Source organism: Cucumis melo, chromosome 9, assembly GCF_025177605.1.
Source record: "Cucumis melo cultivar AY chromosome 9, USDA_Cmelo_AY_1.0, whole genome shotgun sequence".
Taxonomy (NCBI): Eukaryota; Viridiplantae; Streptophyta; class Magnoliopsida; order Cucurbitales; family Cucurbitaceae; genus Cucumis; species Cucumis melo.
The window spans coordinates 17,861,477-17,878,536 of record NC_066865.1 but is presented as its reverse complement, the minus strand read 5'-3'; the positions used below and the strand labels follow the sequence as shown (position 1 = coordinate 17,878,536).

General features: G+C 32.6%; 1 long non-coding RNA gene across 1 annotated transcript; it reads right to left on the bottom strand.

Moving 5' to 3' along the window:
• Positions 1-2,744: 2,744 nt before the first annotated feature.
• LOC107992004 (uncharacterized) lies at positions 2,745-3,950 on the bottom strand. Its single transcript, XR_001764390.2, has 3 exons — positions 3,301-3,950; positions 3,072-3,148; positions 2,745-2,952 (listed from the first exon to the last, which is right to left on the bottom strand). It is a non-coding gene; the product is annotated as an uncharacterized LOC107992004 (long non-coding RNA).
• Between the last annotated feature and the right edge of the window lie 13,110 nt (positions 3,951-17,060).

Here is a 17,060-nt window from a genome sequence, read left to right as displayed (position 1 = left end):
ATTCTTTTATATATATATATCCATTACATACCTAACCTAAGATTACATAAGATTACATTCTATAGCTTAAAAAGTGTTAATACAAATAAAGACGGTATATATCCAACTACTACAATAAATAATTAAGCTAACTTTTAGTGAACATGGTCTACATCTATAGAGCCAAATGTGCCCAATTTTGTGTTCTCTTACACTTGAAGTTCTTTCATCAATCTCTTTCGGTAGGAAATGCTCAAATTTTAACTTTGATTTACTCACTTTTAAAATATTTATTTTAGTTTCTACTTTTTAAAATTGTCTTTTTTATCTTTTAAATTGGAATAAAAATAAAAATGAAGCAATCAAAATGACAAATAACTTTATTTACTCTAAAGTTAGGATGACTTGTCTATTTTATGTCCTAAAATAACATAAATATCAAATCGAATCAAATTGAACTAGTACTGGTTTTGCTTAGTTCTTTAACAATGTACTGGACCACTCAATATCATTTTTATGAAAATCGATTCTTTTTATGATAATGTTTTTATTGAATTAAATAATGAAAATTTTATTTGAAGATCATTTTGTTATATTTAAAAATATAAAAAATATTATTTAATTTATTTTTAGATTATAGTTTTGCAACAAAATATCTAAAAATTAGACATAAAGAAAATATATATATACTACAAATGTGTAAAAAATGTCAAAAAAAGATCGGGCATAAAAACAAAAACATTAATTTGATTACAATAATATGGTCTCCTAGAAATAACCAATATTAATAATAAATAATAAACTATTGATGTTGATATTAATTGCTGATATAGACTAGTGACATTATCCTAATCATATTTACTATTGATAGGGATATTGACATTAATACTAATTATCGATAGAGATACTTTGATAAAGTAGGTACTGGAAGCAACAATTAGACATCTGTATATTTTGGATGCCTAGATCAAAAGACATTCGTTATTTGGTGTTGTTGCACTTCAGTGGAGCTAAGCGTCGTAGTAAGAAAACCTACAAAATAAGAGTACATTAACAAAACGACTAAGTCGAAGATCTCGCTTACATTAAAACGTTTCACGACTTTACATGGTATGCAAACAATTATGGAATTTCCCGTCGTCCCTAAGATAAAATGACCTTAGTTCTTCGTTCGGAGTTGCACCCAGAATCAAACGGAATATCAACACTCTAAAGGATATTTGCTCGAAAAATAAAATTAGAATAAAAATAGAAAAGGAAGGAAAGAACACGAGGAGAGAAATTTGTTTTTCGTTTTGATGTGTTGAAATGAGACAGAGGTGTGCCATATATATATAAGAGCAAAACGTAACAGTTCAATGTGATAAATGGTGTTACGGTCAGTAACAGTCGAAACGAACGAAATGAATCGATAACGACTGAAACATTTGTAATGGTAAAAAAAATTGATCAACAATCCCCCACTTGAAAATTTTGATGAAATTTTTTAAAAACATTTTCATCAAGCAGTATCCATCTGTCACTACAAGAAATCTGGCCTTTAATGTCGGTTTAAAACCGACATTAAAGGCCTTTAATGTCACTTGGCGACCGACATCTTTGCGAGCGTTATTAAAGGCCTTTAATGTCGGTTTTCAACCGACATCTTTCATAGTGTTATTGAAGCCTTTTAATGTCAGTTGGGCTTTGATGTCGGTTTAAAACCGACATTAAAGAGGCCAACAATGTCGGTTTATAACCGACATTATAGATCCCCAATAATGTCAGTTTAAAAACGACATTAAAGCCTTGTTTTTGGATCCATTTTTACAAATTTATTTTTATTTAATTGCTGCATTATTTTCCATTTTTTATAAATTGACAGTCGATCCGTGTAAATAAATATTTTTTCTCAGGCCAACAAATCAATAAAATTAATATTATTTAGAAACTTTAATATTTGTCTTTTACATTTGCATACACAAAATGAAATCTTAATATTATATTTATATATAGAACCCGAACCCAGTGAGTAGGTTTCCCGGTGCCATGTCCCCGAATGGTGCGTAGCCAGCAGCGCCACACAACATATAAAAAAGCGTTGTCACCGACACACTCACTAGAGTTGCCTTCTTCATTGTCTTAGCCTCTGAAGGTGGAGATTTTAGAGTGTCCTGTTCCACAAAACATAACATACCTCCATCAATCAAATTGAAAAAAGAAGAAAAAAGGAAAAGGACATCGATTTTTTCCGAGATTCGTACCTGAATTTCAATGAGGATAATCGAGTATGAATAGGCAAAAGCAATGTCTCCAAGAGCTTGGAAGCTCCTCCATACTTTTTGTGTTTGAGTGACAGTTCCTATGATAATTCCAGTCAAGCTCCCCTCCAATTTTTCCATTTGCTAAAACAAATTACAATCAAAACAAGAACAGTACAGTCACAATCTTCATCTTAAAATCGCATTAAAAAGGTTTTAAATATTATACTATGATCCATGTGTTTAATGAGATTTACCAGTAATTAAAATCACTACGAAAAAAGGATGTTAAATGATTACAAAGATGTTATAAGAGTGATTATGAATATAACAATAGTGATTTAACCTTTCTAAAATCAAATTATTATCAAAAAATCAAACATTATCCTTCAGTCTATTTTGGTCATGTATAATCAGAACAGTAATGAAGAACAGAGGCAGAACTACTTTTACAGCTTCTATCACCAAACATGATATTCTATGATCAAATAACCAATGCTTTGATGACAGATCACTAACCAGACTCTGTAGAGAGGGAAATTCGATCTCTTAAGATCACAAGTTCATGCGTCAATTCTTCAAATCCCAATAACTTAACATATTCTAGTGCCATTGTTAGCTGTCCTTGACTTGCCAATATTTCAGCATATTTCTCAACAAACTTGCATAAAGTTACACTAAATCTCTTTTGTCCAGTGGCCAAAGCAAGCACGATAGTTTTTTCCATCCAATCCTAAGCAAAGCAAAAGGTTCAACTCTATAGTCCAATACATAAGTTCAATATTCAGTCCCTACACAACATTTCAACCATAGATAAATTGCCACAAAAACATATCAGTAAAATTAATGTACCTGATTTTTTCTCAACTATATTGTATCTACAAGACAAGAAACAAAATCAAAGAGAGTTCGCACCCGAGCAGCCACATCTGTAGAAATAAGAAAATAAACTTGTTGTTTCTTGAAAAGTTCCAAGGCCTATACATAACAAAATCAAATAATGATCAGCATGCAGAAGGGGAAACTGAGGGTCTTAATTAAATTATTCATACAATAAACATGTTATTAGGAAATCACTCACATCAAGAAGTTGAACTTGGGTAAGATTTCCATGAAGTTCAGTACCTTCAAAACCAGCTAATCCAAATAAAATCTTTAGCCTATGAGCAGCCTGTTTGGTTCTCAACCAAAAAGAATGAAAATAAATCTGACTAGTTTATAGAAAAAGTAATAAATTAATTAGACTCAGTCGATCCAGAAGGCAGTTGCTTTTAAGAGTAAAAGAATTAGATGCACCCTTCCAGTTAAAAAGTGCAAAAAATAAGGTTGAGCTAGCTCATGAAATTTTCGTCTACAATTCCTAAATACAATAACTTTAGAAGTTAATGTCTTTAACCATAAAGATAGGAGGACAACTTCTTGATTCACTTCACGCATTCTACGTAATCTGACCACCCTGCAAGCAAAATACACATTATCGGTAACTAAAATATCATCCAACAGACAAAAGGCTTTGAGCTTGCCAAAGAGTATTCAAGGGTAAAAAACTGAAAAACCAGAGTTCAGAAGCTAGAGAGTATTTAATGAAATGTGTTTATGATTAAAATTTTCAAGGGTTAAAAACAAAACAAAAATGTAAAAAATAGAAACCAACTTATTTAACAAAAATATAATAAACTTACCTTCTTTCCACCCTTCATAAAATCTCTCCAGCTTGAAACCTGATAATGACAATACAGTACCAGATTCTTTTGGGATTAGATGTAGACTAAATTCTTCCGGCATAGATGTAGACTAAATCCTTGATGGGCAGCAACAACAATCACTGCTATGACAGCTTTTGGTAAGGCCCTGATTTGCAGTACACCAACCCTCTAATAACACATTCAACCGAAAAGCCTATAACTCATCAGGTGAGAATATTTATCATGCTTTTAGATACTAGAAACTTCGTTAAATAAAGAAATCAAATTCAATACTAACTGATAAGCACACTCAGACTGAAATAATTCAGTAAGGATTAAAATGTGTTCTCAGAATACAAAAAACCTCAGCCTTTTAGTGATCTGCAAGTGCAGTTATATTTAAGAATCATGAAAATAAATGAAAAGGTTGGAAATAAGCTCTCAAATAACCGCTCTTATATTTGCCATCAAGAGGTATAGAAAACAAGTTCCAACTCCAAGTTCGTTCATCAAATTTCAGATACGAAAATATTGATCATAAGATTCATAGCAAGTCAATTTTACCTTCTCAATCCCACCACGAGAAGTAACCTCCACAAAAAGCCGATGCAGGTCTAGTTCTTTCCCACCAATAATGGGGATCCTGCGTTTTTGGGAGGTAAAAGTGAAAAAAAAATATATCTAATTGCAAAACCAAAAAAATGGAGAACATATAGGTGCTCCTACAAGGAAACATAATGAGACCGTAAACAAATTTCAAAAAAGCAAAATCAACTTTTACTTCTATGTCAAGACCAGGAATACAAGGTAGCGCCAGGCTTAACTAATACTGATTACAAACACTTGTTATCTCCATTTAAACAAATTTGAGCAAAGTCCGTTCAATGAATTGCAATGTTCACTCCACAGGTAAAGGAGGAGATGTTTAAGAAATATACATGAACTTAGTTCCCATGAGGGAGTGGAGCTTTTCCAAGGCTGTCATATAAATTTGTCATATAAATTTTAAAGAAGACAAGAACACAGAAATAAAAGGTTGAACCAGCTGCATTGCAAACAAATAGTCATTAATGGGCAAAAACAACAGAAGTTCACAGCGACAAATACCCCCACCCCTTTCAGAATCATTATCCAAATAAGAAACTAAGAACTGGGATACAGAGAGATACCATAAATACCAGAGCAGGAAACCAGGGAAAAGGCGAAGAAAGTCCCATGCTGAATTAAGAGGTCAGAAAGCGCAGGGTAAAAAAGGGATATGTGTGGGAAAATTGAGGATACTACTAACAAAGACCAGTTGAATCAAACAGGAAGGTAACAAAGACAGCAGAACAATTCTGACAATTTAATGAAGCAGATTCTGCAGGCAAGGTTTAGTGCAACGAAGGTATTGTGGCAGGGGTTAGAAACACAAGATGATTCTACAGGACAGACATTGAAAGAAGGAAGAAAAATAAAATGAGAGCTTTCTGAATCATAATAAAAAATGAAGCAGAAGAAGGTTTTTCTAGGACACGCCCATGAACATGACCTTTGAGGAGGAATGAAAAGTTAGGCTTCTTTCTCTTGGTCGTGGAGCAGGCCACGAGGAAGGCTTACGGTGCGTCGGGGCTGATCTTACGACAAGGTAGCGATGTTCCGACAAGGTAGCGATGTTCCGACGGGTTTTTGTGCAAGATCGGTCCCAAATCTCTTGGTTTGTGAGCACTTCAGTTTCCCATTAAAAAGAGGTTAGGGATGCGGACGACAAATAGATCCAAAGCAAAAGAAACACAAACAAACACATTACATATTCAAAAAGGGATGGAAGAAACTGACGACGACGACAGGGATGGAAGAATCTGATGTATGTTGGTGGTGGTGGCGGCAGCTGTCGAAGAAGAGAGGGAAGAAAGTGATGAGATTGAGAAAGGTGAAAGAAATTTGAGAAAGATGATTGAGAAGGGTGAAAGAAATTTGAGAAAGATGAAAAATAGTGTGTAGGAGGGTTTGAGAAAAGAGTAAAGTAAGAGAGAGAAAGTTGAATTTTTACAAATTTAAAAAATAAAAATAAAATGAATAATGGGCTTTAATGTCAGTTCAAAAAAAGCAGGGTGTTTAATGTCGGTTTTAAACCGACATTAAAGCTCTATCTTTAATGTCGGTTTAAAACCGACATTAAACATCCGCCTTTTGAAAAACGACATTAAAGCCCATTTTTCACTTTTTTCACCCGACATTAAAGACTAGATTTCTTCTAGTGTGTGTAATATTGAGCTTAAGCAAAGGTGTTTTACGACTTGAACCTTGTCGTAGTGACAATAATTTAGCATATAGTAAAGTAACCATTGATTTTGAACTTTACCTCTAACAACATTGCACATACATTATTATTTGAGTGAAGTTCTAAATGATCGTGCTTTAAGGCCTTGCATGTATATCCTCGTTTAGTGGATGTGCTAGAGAATTTGCCTAGAATTCCATAAGAAGCAATCCTCACTTCCACATACACAAAGGTGAATCTATCAACACTACAAGAAAAAAGGACTGACGATTGTAGTTTTTATTTCTTGACGTTTCTTGAAAAAAAAAGTCAAGAAATGAGTGATTAGAAGGATAAATTGTCAAGAATTTTTATGAAAAGTGGAGGTAGGACAATTTTAAGATTTCTTGATGTTTTTTAAACGTCAAGTAATATGTATTTTTTCTTGACGTTTTAAAAACGTCAAGGATTATCTATTAAATTCTTGAGGTTTTTTAAAACGTCAAGAATATTTATAAATTCAACATTCTTGACGTTTTGTAAACGTCAAGTAATATGTACCTTTTCTTGACGTTTTAAAAATGTCAAGTCATATTAGTTAAATTCTTGATGTTTCAAAATGTCAATAATTTTTATAAAAAGTGGAGGGAGTCATTTTCCAAAGTTCTTGACGTTTTAAAAACATCAAGATTTACTAAGTAACTAAAGTAAATAAAATATTAAATTTTTCATTAATTAAACAAATTAAAAGCCCTAAATTTTATTTCTTTATGCGTGTTTTGCTTCCCTACACATCGCACCATGCAAACCCTTGCTTCCGTTGTCTTCGTCAATTTCGTCGTGTTGTGGTTCCACCATGTTTTTGCTGCACGTTGCATGTGTGGTGTGGTTGCGTCGTGTTTTCACCGAACATTGCATGTGGTGTCGTTTTCGTCGAACGTCCTATGTTTTCGCCGTGTGGTGTGGTTTCTATCGAACGTCCCGTCTTTCCGTCGAACGTCCATTGTTTTCGTTGAAGGTCTTGTGTGGTGTGGTTTCTGTCGTTTAGTGGTTGCACCGTGTTTCCGCCAAACGTCTCGTGTGGTGTGGTGTGGTTTCCACCGAACATCTCTTTGTCTTCTCCGTTTACTGAAAGTTCTTTGTTGTTTTTGCTCGTTTAATGAGTCTCTTCATCTTCCCCGTTTCTGCCATTTTGTGAAAGTTCTTTGCCCAACTTCGTCGTCGAAAAACGGTCTCTCTCACTTCTTTTCTCCCATCTCTAACTCCCAAAACCCCATCTTCTAACAACCTTCCTTTTCTTTCCAGATCCTCTGCTTCCCAGTTTCATGGAGCTCAAATTTCTCATCACATTCTCCCTTCATCTCTTCCTTCTTCTTCTTCTTCTTCTTCCTTCAAATTTACCATCTCCTTTAAGGTACGCCCCATCCCTTTTTATTGGAATTTTTAGTGTTATATTTTGGTTCTTTATTTATTTATTTTTTTGTTACATTTTGGTTTGGTTTTGTTGATGTGTAGGTGAATAAGGGCCTTTCACTTTGAAAAATCATGATGGAAGGAATGTGAGTCCTTCTAAATTTAAAGGGAGGGCTATAGTTGTCTATTTTTATCCTGCTGATGAAACTCTTGGTTACACCAAACAGGTACTTTTTCTATGTTCTAAAATGTTGTTCATGTTTGCTTCCATTGAAATTGACTAAGATGCTAATATATTTCGGGACTTTTTCTTGCTTGAAATAGCAACACTTTGCGAAAATGTTGGAGTTTTGTTCTATCTGGATAACCAAATTTGTTTGGATTGAATGACTAAAATTATGAAAACTATTTTGCAAACGTTGCAATACACCAAATAATGCTAAATGCTCCTTAGATCCATTTGAGGTTGTAGGTTTACATGAATTGCGAATTGATGAGTCCTCAAATGCAATTTCAAGGCACATTATGATTTTTATAAAAATACAAATTCTTGCTTCTTGTTAAAGTTTTTCTATGTGACACATGCAAAAGGTTGGCTTTCGTTGTTTTTAGAATCCAATTATTTAAGATTAGTGTAATAAAATTTGGGTCACATGTACAAAAATCTCAAAAAGTTGAATGGTTTCAGTGCTGTCCAACCATATTGTCCTTTATAACATGAACGAAGTCAAAACGTTTACATTGGTGGTAGTTTTGGTATTAGTCAAAAAAGTTATGTGCTCTGAGAGGATATCATTGACCTTTGTAACATGAACGAAATCAAAACGTTTACATTGGTGGCCTATATGACGTAAGTAAATTTCATTTCTTTGCATCTAAATTTATGTATCTCGTTTACGAGTTTATATATTTTGTAGGTACTTGTATTCATCTGTTCTTGGTTCGAAAGAAAATGTCCAGTACTTCTTTGTAGATTCGTCCCTCATCTCTTTTCCAAACACACAAGAATCTAAAATTCGAAACTTGTGTACTAGCTTAATGGTGTCAAAAGCAAACCAAGTAGTTCTTGCTCCTTTTAAGCCTAGGTAAGTGAAGTTAGTTTATTAGTTGCATTGACAATAAAATAATACTTATATTTTGTATAATTAATTATGGGTCATTGAGCACTGCTTATCATAAATGCGTATGACGATACAGTGTTTTACCTTAACTCGCTAAGGACGACATCCAAATCAACTACAAGATATGTAACCGATACGTAAGTTAATCTTCTATGTCATGTAGTACTGTTAATTCTAATGCGTGTACAATATTCTAAAATATGTGCAATCCTATCTTGGCAAAACAGAGTAATAGTGATGTTTCATTCACAAAAGAACATTAATAAAAGTCCGAAACAAACTTTATGGCGAACAGTAAAAGACAAGTATAAATATTTAAATTCATTGTATTCTGTAGACTACTAGCAATTAGGATTACTCCGTTATTCTAATTTGTTGTTTTTATAGTGTCGTCTACAAGTCGGGAGCACCGAGTATGGATACTACATCATGAGGTTTATGAGAGAAATTGTGACTAGGGGAAGCATTGTCATCTTGGATTCAGTATGTCATATGTCAAAATTTTTCTTTTGTGGGTATAATAATTTTCATGAATACTAATTCATTTATTTTGCATGTTTACAGATTGATACACGAAAATCATACTCATAGGCCATGTTAGACGAGGTGCGGGTTGAGTTAGCTGATTTTTTTGGTTCGTAAATATGATTGCGACTTATTTGTGATTCTGAAGCAGTAAATTTTTTGTTGTGGTTGCCATTTTCAAACTTTATGTATATATATAATATAGGTGAATTTTTTGAATTTTTCATATGGAAGGGGTTGATTGATATACTTTTGAGATTAGATTTATTATATAGATAGACATACTTTTGGGCTAAGTTAGTTAATTAGAGGATGTTGAGTTGAATTCTTGGCAATCTAATGGAATTATTTATATTGGTCTTGTAATGATCTACAATATTCATATATGTGATGTTTTGAAAATGATATGGTAAAAGGTTTTATATATTTATATATGTTCGAGTTTTGATACTATATTTGATGAATATTATCGTTTATATGTATTTATGAAACAATTGTTGGTCCATTATATATGACCAATGAGAGCATAATACAGGAACAAAAATATAATTGAATTACAATTAAAAAATTGAAAAATACTTGACGATTTTAAAAATGTCATAAAAAAGTGCATTCTTGACGGTTTTTCACTTTCTTAAACAATCACTTTCTTGACGATTATTAAATGTCATGAAATCTCATACTCTTGATGGTTATTAAATGTCTTGAAATCTCATTTTCTTGACGGTTATTAACTATCATAAACATTCATATTCTTGATGGTTTTTGTCATGGATACTCATATTCTTAACGATTTTAAAGTATCATGAACATTTGTATACTTGACGTTTATAAAACGTCAACGTTCACTATTCTTGACGTTTTTATCAATCGTCAAGAACTTCGTCTTTCTTGACACTGGCTTCAATGACATTTTTACAACTGTCAAGAATAATAATTCTTGACAATTTAAAAATGTCAAGAATTATTTGTAGTAGTGCAAGAATACTCTTGTAGCTAGGTACCCTACTTAACATCAAGTATATAATTCATTAAGAACTAAGTTTAGCCTTTTCATCTGCTTGAGGATGTCATGCTAATCATTGTACCATAAGAATGGAACTTTCTTGGTGTTTTAGCATGATTCTTTTCATATCACTTGTGATCAGTTATTACCATCGAACTTGTTTCTTAGGACCTCTAGCCTTTCTAGTTGGGTTTACCTCATAGGTGATTTAGGGTGTGTTTGGATTGATTTCTAAAGTGTTTAATTTTTAAAATAATCCATTTTAAGATAAATTTAGGTGTTTGGTATTGGATTAAAATAATTTTTAGAAAAATGAGATTGTAAAATAAATCATTCTAGAGAGATTAAAATAAATCATTCTAGATAAAACACATTCAACCAAATTTTAGAATAAACGTTTATATGATTTTAATGAGAAATCCCTCCCAAATATCTATTTTTCTTCCTCTATTGTTTTTTATTCCTTTTTACTATCTATTTTTCACTTAGTCGTTCTTTTTGTTTTTTTTAAATACTTTGAATATTTTTTAATGTGTGTTCGTATACATTTAAATATACGGATTTGCAAATGTTCCTCTCTTAGCCAAGAAGAGCATGATCGTTCGGTTCGTGAAATGAAGATGAATGAAGAATGTGATTGAATTGCACATATTCTTGTCTTGTTGATATTATATTTTATAGGAAAAATTATTTATCTTATGTATATTTTGTTGTTAGAAATCAATTATTTTTCTTTATAGTTATGTATTTACATTTCAAGATATTTGTACTTTTAAAATTGAATTGTCAAAAAAAAAAAAAAAAAAACAAACAAACAAAATACAAAAAATGAAATTAATATCTAGTTTCAAGTAATTAAAAAATTAATAATTTAAAGAAAACATGCTATTAATTTTAAAATATATTTCTGAAAAAAAATTCAAAATATGTGTATTTTTTTATGAAATTAATTCATAATGTTTAATAGTCTTTTATTGTAATTTGACCTAGGTATAAATATTGTTAGTATAAGACAAACCAAACAAAAGTTTTTATATAAATATTTATAAAGAGGTCAAACCAAACATGTAAGTGTTTATATGTTAAACTCATTTTACAAAAAATGTTTTTTAAAAAATGTATTCTTAAAAGACATTTTTTCATAGGCAATCCAAATGGACCCTTAGTTTTCTATAGGTTGAATCCTATTCTTTCTGACGTTTTGAAAACCTTCTCTTAACTAGTCTTTTCGTCAAAGGATCGACTATGTTATCATCAGTCCGTATGTGATCCACTATTATTGCACTAGTAGTGAAAAACTCTCAAATGATACTTTGTTTATGACATATGTAGACCATATCTTAGTTTTCTAACCTCTAAAATGCCTTTTCAAACTTTTCAGCTACATCAAGCATCAAGTATTTGAAATTCCATCTAGTTTGAACATTAAGGCACAACATACTCTTACACGACATGTTCTCCCCCTCAATTCACTTCTTAAATTTAGCAAGTCTAGTAAGGGAAGATCTAACAAACCTAATGGCATCTTGAATTTGAATCAATGTATAATTCACATCTTTCAAACCATCACACATAATGAAATTCAATATATGTGCACAACACCTAACATGCACGAAATCCCCATCCAACACAAATGCATGTTTGAAACATTTCTTTAGATAACTTAAGAATTATGTTGCTGATTAATCTTTACTTTACACGACAAAGCCTACCATGCCAAATATTAGGAATCATGTTCTTATTCATTTTTAAGTTCAATTTAAACATATGATCAGTTACATATCCGTTCCCCACAAATACATTGTTTGTAGTTAAAGTAAAGAGATATGATCTTATTGTTTGAGTGAAACCCGCTTTGTTGAGGAGATAGCCTAAGACTATGTTCTTTCGAATTTCAAGGTTGTGTATGACTTTCTTCAGAAGGAGTGACTTTCCAAATATGAACTTTAGCTCCACTTCTCTGATGTTAGCTACTTTGGTTGTATGGTGATCTCCTAGAAGAATGCTCTTGTTTTTAGTTTTGTTATATTTTTTAAACAAACTAAGGTCATTACAGATATGGCGTGACACATTAGTGTATAGCCACCAAGCTTCACACCCCTTGATCACGTTTATCTATGTGATCATAGTTACTAAATCCTCTTTTATCAAGTTCGCTTGCACAATAGGTTGATTCGTATTTCTAAAATTTCTAGCTAAGTGTCCAGATTTATTACAATTAAAGCACACAATTTGTACCGTACTTTTGGACTGGGTTTTTGAGAATTCTTTTGGTTGTTGGGACTTCTGATCCTGAACCTTCATTTTGTCCCCTTTTGTTTTCATGTCTGGTTTTAGAACAACAATGAGCTTCTTAATTCTTGGGGTCAGGGATCACCTCCTCCTTTTGGTCATGCTTACCTACCTCCTCCTTAATTCTTAATCGTGTGATCAAACTCTCCGACGAGAACTCCTTCGTATTGTGCCTTAGAGTATTTTTAAAATGTAACGTTCCAAAATAAGATAATTTTAATTTCAATTATCTTAAGTTTAATTTTGGCCATGTTGAAATTTGTGGGTGTTACTTAAATTAATTGTAGAAATTATTGATTTTGTAGAAATTAGAATTAATTAGATATTTTGAAAAAATATCTAACTAATTATTTGAAGTTTGGAATTTATGACTGAAATTGATTGTTTTAAGTGAATTGTGGTTGGGGGAATTGTATTTGAGGGAATTATGATTAATTATATATATGATTATATAATTAATTGAATTTGAAATTAAAATAATTATATTATGAAGACAATATAATTATTTAAGGATAAATATTGTTTTGGGAAGATAAAAAGAAAATTTGATGGGAAGAGTTATTGAAGAGTTATTGAAGAGAGAGAATATTTGAGTTTAAAAAGGGGTTTTGATGGGTATTAAATGAAGAAAGAGAAGATTTATTTGGTTTATTTGTAAAAGATTGAGAAAAGAAGGAAAAAATAAAAGTAATAATAATAATAATAATATTGTTATTACTTTATTTAAATAAGCCTCGAGAAGCGTGTTTGTTCATTAATTCATCTTCTTCCTCACACCACAAAATCCTAGTCGCCTCCATTTTTCCGTCAACCCACTTCCACCACTTTCGGTTTCTTCTCCGCTCGTCTTTCTACTGTGCAGAAATGTCATCACCATCGAAGCCTCTGCTGCGCATCATCGCTCGCTATCGCGTCATTTCGTCGAGCTTCTCCATCCATCACAGTTTCATTTCGTGTGTCGGTCAGTAGCTGTCGTCGACGAACGTCAAAACGAAGTCGGTTCTCTCCGTCCATTGAACTCCAGCCAAGCCTAGCCGTGAGCACAGCCGCTGACCCGTACATGCAAACTCCAACCCGTGCAAGTCACGCCCGAGCCGCACGCGACTCTCTCCAAGCCAAGTCGTCCTTGACCAGCAGCAACGCGAATCACTCTCTGTTTTCCAAGCCGTAGCGCGAGCTGACCCCCTACCCGAGTCGATTCTCTCCTTCATTCAAGCCACACGTGTTTGCCTTCCTCTCTAACCAAGCCGTTGAGCCGCCAAGATTATTTTTGGGTCTTTTTCATCTATTTTTGGTAAGTTTGATTCGGTTTTGGTTAATGCCCAACAAAGATTAATTATGGATCCTAAATAATTTAATTTTGGATTAAATTTGATTTTTTTTCATAAAGGATTGGTTAGATCAATTGGGAGTTGGTGAGGTGAAATTTTTTCCTAAATTAAGGTTGAATTGGATTCGACCTCAACTTTGGGTAAGTTGAATTAAATGGATTTTTGGATCCTTAAGCAACTGTCAATTAAGTTATTGAATTTAGTATTTTCCCTTAGTGTTTGGGACTTCATTGTTTGAGAAAGCTTAACTATTGTTGTTAGAACTTGGTTAAAATAATCCTCAGGTAAAAGATTCTCCTACGAGACATTCGTACTGAAGTAAGAGTTTGCATGTGATATTATGCATTGACTTAGCTAAAATGCATAATGCATGGTTGATGATGATAACTGATAGTTATAGCTGAATTTATGCTGATAATGATGATTGATAGTTATGACGGAGTTATCATGATGATGATGATTGATGATGCTAATGTTAATGCATGAAATATTAATCTCATGAATTAGATTGTTATGATTAATATTCATGCTATGCTTATGATGTTATGTTATGTTGCATGCTATGGATAGGGTGTTTAGTTAACTTTATCTATTGGAGTTGTACCGACATGAGTGTCACTTGAGATCACCACCTTTTTTATGATTGTATAGTCCAACGGGATCGCCAGTTCAGTATCAGATGATATGTATATGAGTGACTCGATCGGGTCACTCACAGCTCGATTGTTCTTAGTGTTTCCTTTGGGTTCAATAAAGACCAGTTTGTCCTAGGTGTTCCTTGTGTTTACCGAAGACCAGTTTTGTCCTAGATGTTCCTTTGGGATCACCGAAGACCAGAGATGTTCCTATAGAATCACAGATTGCACGTGTTCGAAAATGCATCAATTTAGGGATACTACTTTGCAAGACTCTAATAGGAAGTTAACAGACACTTAATGGGACTAGTAGTAGGTCCCTTACTGAGTATATTTTTATACTCACTCTTTAAATGTTTAATTTTTTTCAAGCAAAGGTAGAGGTAGATGTAGAGGAAAGCTGGCGAATGACAAAAAGTGACCGTGGCGTGCCATAGAGAAACATTTTGCTTCCGTCGTTATGTTATTAGTTTTAATTATAATTTTTTTTGTATTCTCATTACTACTCTTTTAAAACTAGATAGGGCCCGAGCTAGGATTTCGTGGCCCTACTCGGTATGCAAATAGTTGTGAAATTCTTTCGTTGTCCCTAGGATATAACAGTCCCAGTTCTTTGTTTGGAGTTGCACCGAAACAGAACGAAATACCAACACTCTTAAGGTTACTTGCTCGAAAAACAAAATTAGAATAAAATAGAAAGTGGAGGGAGAGAACACGAGGTAGAAAATAAGATGAGAGAAATTTATTTTTCGTTTTGATGTGTTGAAATGAGAAGGTGTGGCATATATATCGTGGAGCAACACGTAACGGTTCAACATGATAACTGGTGTAATAGTTAAAATGCTCAGTAACGATTGTAACAGTCCGATAATAGTTAAAACATTTATAATGTTTGTAATAGTAAAAAAATTTCATCAACACTTGGTCGCCTTGGATTAAGGATGCCTAGACTAAATGTGTAGACTAGAGAATGTTTAGTTGGTGGTCGCTTAGACAGAACTCTTAGACTAATGGATGCCTAAATTGAACAAAGATGCCACGTATAGAAAAAAATAGACTTTTAAAATAAAAATAATATAAGAAATTGCACAAAGAAAGTTTCTCTCTATCATTAGGGATAAAAAATGTTTCTCCAAAACCGTACTATTTTCAAAACTTAAACAAGTAAGGAAAGTTTGATTCTAAAATTTGAAAACCATTCTCCTTTCAAATAAAAGCAAAAATCAATGAGAAACTTCATAAAAATAATATAAATTATATATATATATATATATATCGCATACATAAAAGATACATGTTGAATATATGTAACATAAGATATAAATATATATCGAATATATTGTCAGCATATATAAATATCTCTTGCCATATAAGTTGTCTTTTTCAGGCAGTTATCAACTATACCTTGGTTTATTTCAACTATACCTTGGTTTATTTCTAAAAAAATCAAATGTATATTGAACATATTGTTATGTATGTACTGTTAAATGATAATTTTGAGTTATACAAATATTTATTATTATTTTATTCTAAACAGGCATGCCCACAGTGTTTAAGCAATGTGAAAGTCTCCTCTATAAACTCTAAACGTTCATTATGGGTTTGTGTCGTAAGGGCACCCAAGTTTTAGAAGGGAAAAGGAGATAAGCAAAAGTAGATTTGTCGGTATCTCCACATGTGCGGCACCACCATCAATTGAGCGTGGCAAGGAGAGGAATAAAATAATAATATATTGTATTTTTGCTAAAACTATCTTCAATTTTCAAAACCGGTTTTTTATGTTATAAACCTTTTTTTGTAAATTAAATTTTCAAAACCGAAACCGTTTCAAATTGAATGAAAATGTAATTAGCGGTTTTCTATTTGATCATTAATTTTGTGGCCGTTGGAGAGGCTCCTCACTCACTATATATAGGAACCCCACTTCCCTTCTAAAAAACACAAAACACAACAATGACTTCTTTCTCTCAAAAGTTCTCTTGTTTTTAGTATATTGAGCATTAGAGTGTTTACCTAAGTGTTGAGATTTCAATTAGTTTCAGTACAAAACTAATTGAAGAACGAGACTATTTTATCTTGAGGACGACGGGACGATTAAATCTGTTTCCACAAAAGAGTAGAGCCATGAAACGTCTCAAAGAAAGCGAATCCGCGACTCAGTCATTCTCTAACCAGATTCTATTTTGAAATATGCATTTTGACCAGGCAATTTGACTAGGCATTAAATCATTAGACGTTTTGACAGGTGATAGGCGAGGTGATCATTTGGCGTTTTGACCAGTAGGCGACTTGATCAGGCGAGATACAAATTTACTAAGTGTTGTCTACGGGTTCAGTCTAGACATTAAGGCTTCTCAACATACTGCTCCTTCTAGGCGAATTGCAACAACATATACTATATACCAAGTAGCATATGCAATACACATTTACATTTTCTAGTATATTTGTAAACCCATCAAAAAGTAAACTATGATAAATGTGATATATATTTACATTTTTTAGTATATTATTAGTATATTCGATGTTAATAATGAAAGTATTGGAATAAAGAAATTGAAATGGGAGAAGAGGTAAAGAATGCACATACTAGA